The following is a 3372-nucleotide window of genomic DNA, read 5'->3' as shown; positions in this document are numbered from 1 at the left end:
ACTTTTGGCATATCGAGATCTAAGCAATCTACAATAGGATGAAAAGACTAGCATCCTTATCATTATTGGCCAACTCAGTTCATAGAAACAAGCAATTCAACCATTCTGTGGGTAAATCAAAAGCGCCACTGGAATATTTTTCACTATCCAATCATACACGCAAAAAGGGGAGACGCCACCATAGGGGCTGGTATGGGCGGCCGCCTCAGGTGGCTGGAAAGTGTGCACCTAGTTTGAGTCGTCCAGGTTGGCCCATGCTAGTTTTGTTCGTCCCAACGCACAAGCAGGCAATGTAAAAAATGAAGAAAAATGTTTCAATTTGGATGGGCCAATAACATAAGTGCAAGGCAGGCCCTATAGCAGGCTCGTGGCCCAAACGAGCGCCTCCCATATCGATCGACAGCAGGAAAAATCCCAATTCATTCGCTCCAGCCTCCAGTCCGGTTCGCTCCTAACCTAGCCGCCGCTGGACAGACCAACACAGCACTTCCTCGCGCCCTCGTTGGAGGGCGGTCACCGGGCTTCAAGCGAACGGAAGGACAAGAAGATGAAGATCCAACCCAGGGTGTAGCCTGCGTGGGAGGCGGCGGCGGCAGCACGGGCATGGCATCGAGCTTGCACAAACGGACAGTCGCAGCTTGCAAGAGTAGCATGCGCAACGAGCAGGTACATCACAGCCCTGATTATATCTAATTCAACTCTTCAATTTCTGGCCAATAGTTAAACCTGACGGTGTTGTAAAACTGCTTGTCTGTAGGGAATCTATGAGAAAATGAAACCAATCTCTACTTATTTTATAACTCCCCCAATCAATACTGAACTGACTGAATCTGATGTATCTAATCAAGTTTCTGGTGCAAACATACAAGCTCATGTTGTTCTTGAGCCTGAAGTGTCTAATGAACAGACTGCTAATGAAGGATTTGATGCAAACATTTTACATGCTCCTGGTGATGAACATATAGTGTCTAATGAGGGATCTAATGCAAGCATTTTGCAAGCTCATTGAAGGATTTAGTGTCTAATGATGATCTACTATGTTGAGAGAGACAGAGATTTGCAGGCATTGATGACAAGCAAATTATAGTGCATTTTCATAGCTTGAGGAAACGTCGAGGCCATCTACCAGAAAGTCCCCGTATCATGACAACATAGCATAAATACTTTTCTAATCTGTTGTTTGAAACTATTGGCATACTTGTGCGGGATAGATATATTGATATGCAGTTTGCACACTGGTTATACGTGCAATTACACTTCGATATTTTCAGCCAGAGAACGAATAATTCAAGCAGGTACAGACCATGTTTGTAGTCCTTGTACACCATGTTGCATTTTGTGTTTTTTGGTGCTTGCATCATTTAGTGTTTATAATCTGAACTACTTTGGATCATTAGCTGGTTTTCAAAGTGCATGTAGCTTCACATTTCTCAAGTTATGTTGATTTCTAGAGTGCAAGTGCCTTTGTATTTTTTAAGTTAAATGTTCGCCCCTAGTAACTTGAATTCGTGGATCAGCCACTGCACACAAATCATACACGAATGCCAGTACGAATTAAATGAAATGCAGGGACTTACGCTAGCTCGTTGTACAGGCTCACTACAGCTCTGCTTGCGCTTGGGATGTTCCATGTACAAGTCCATGTTACCACTTGCTTGGATGTGCAGGCCTTGTGCTCCTTGCAACCCCCTCTGCATTTTTGACACGGCGAATGGTTGATCAAATAAGAGGAATCAACCTTGATATTGTACCGGAGGACAGATACTTACAAGGTTATACGGTTGTGCAGGATGTGTACCAGATCCCGTAGCGCCGTCATGCTTCGCTAAAAAATGGATTTGCTTGTTTCAGATGATATCTCCAGAAGAAATAAGAGTTAAAGTCAGAGTTGCATAGGCGTGTAAGCTAAGAGAGCAGTGAAAGGATATCCAAACATCGTCGAAATAGTGCACAAGGGAGTGATGTGTGGATACCTAGTTCGGGCCGGCGTTTGGGCATGCTCGCCTAGCTAGAGTGCGGGTCACTTCAGAGTCGTTGAGGGTGATGCGCTGGCGTTGGCTGGCCGCGCATGGATGCAGATCTTGAGTGGCAGCTGAGCGCTACGATGCGGTGGATGAGACCATTGGTGAAGCCCCAACGGCCTCGGGGGGCGGAGGTGCGACGATGTGCTCGGTGAAGTAGCCCCGGTGAGCTGGGAGAAGGCGTCGGTGAAGTGCACCTGATGCGGTGGAACTTGGTGTCTGTGAGGCACGTCGGTTGCGGCGGCCGACGTTGTCGGTGTACCACCCGGTGCGGTGGACGAGGGCGTAGATGAGGTAGCTCCGGTGCGGTGGTGAAGCGCGACCGTCGTCTTCGTCGTCGTCGTCCGGCACAGAGGTGGGGAACGGTGGGGAAAGAGACAAGACGAGGGGCGATTCGAGGGTTGGCGGCGAATTAGGGATTTGAGCAGTCTGGGCGCGGAAGGGGACGGTGGAGAAGAGAGATTTTGCAGGGCTGGAATTGGGGCCGCCAGATATTTCAATCCGAAACGTGGAAGCGCGAACTTATATTGTCGTCGTCCTTTTTTTGGGGGGAGGGGGGTGGGTGGCTGGGTGCTACGCGTCCGTCTGACACATGCGACCACCCCGACAGGACTATGCTTCGGTGCCTTAAGGCACCGAAGCAGCGTCCACCCCGACACGACCCTGGTCTGCCTGGTGCTCCTACATTTGAGAATGCAAACGAATCTTCTTTCATTTGCAAACGAATCTGTATGTATTACCATGCCCGTGTTTTCCTTGCAATAATTAGTCATTCGAAACGAGATACTCCATCCGTTCACTTTTGTAAGTCGTTTCAGACAACTTAAAATGAACTGTTTTGCACATTGTCTAAAATGTCTTCAAGGTTTTATAGAAGTGAACAGAGGGAGTACTATAAATTAATTAATGAGGAGTTATTTGAAAAAAAATCAAAACGGTACCCACGCTAACATGGATTAGAGTGTGTGTCACATAATTAGTTATTTGAATTAGAGTGTGTGTCACGTAGTTAGTTATTTGAATTAGAGTGTGTGTCACGTAGCGATCTCCAATTCTAACGTGGATTCCGCATTTCACTGTAACCATGCTACTTTTTTAATACAAATTCATATGTATATGATGAACACCATAGTAGTGAGAAAACTTTTGGATGGATTCAAACATATGACCTACAAAATAGCACAACAAACTGAGTCAATGTCAACTTTTCGAAACTTAGTATGGCACGAATTCGAAATAATTACCCGTATGCCTGGTCCTCGGTTCAAATCTTACAATGTACACCGAATTGAAACATCGATATTAAGTCTCATACTATGTACATTCAAATGTTGTTTTTAGCCCCCCCCCC

This window comes from Triticum aestivum, chromosome 3D (genome assembly GCF_018294505.1).
Source record: "Triticum aestivum cultivar Chinese Spring chromosome 3D, IWGSC CS RefSeq v2.1, whole genome shotgun sequence".
NCBI lineage: Eukaryota > Viridiplantae > Streptophyta > Magnoliopsida > Poales > Poaceae > Triticum > Triticum aestivum.
The sequence above is the reverse complement of the archived record's forward strand: the minus strand, read 5'-3'. Positions refer to the sequence as shown.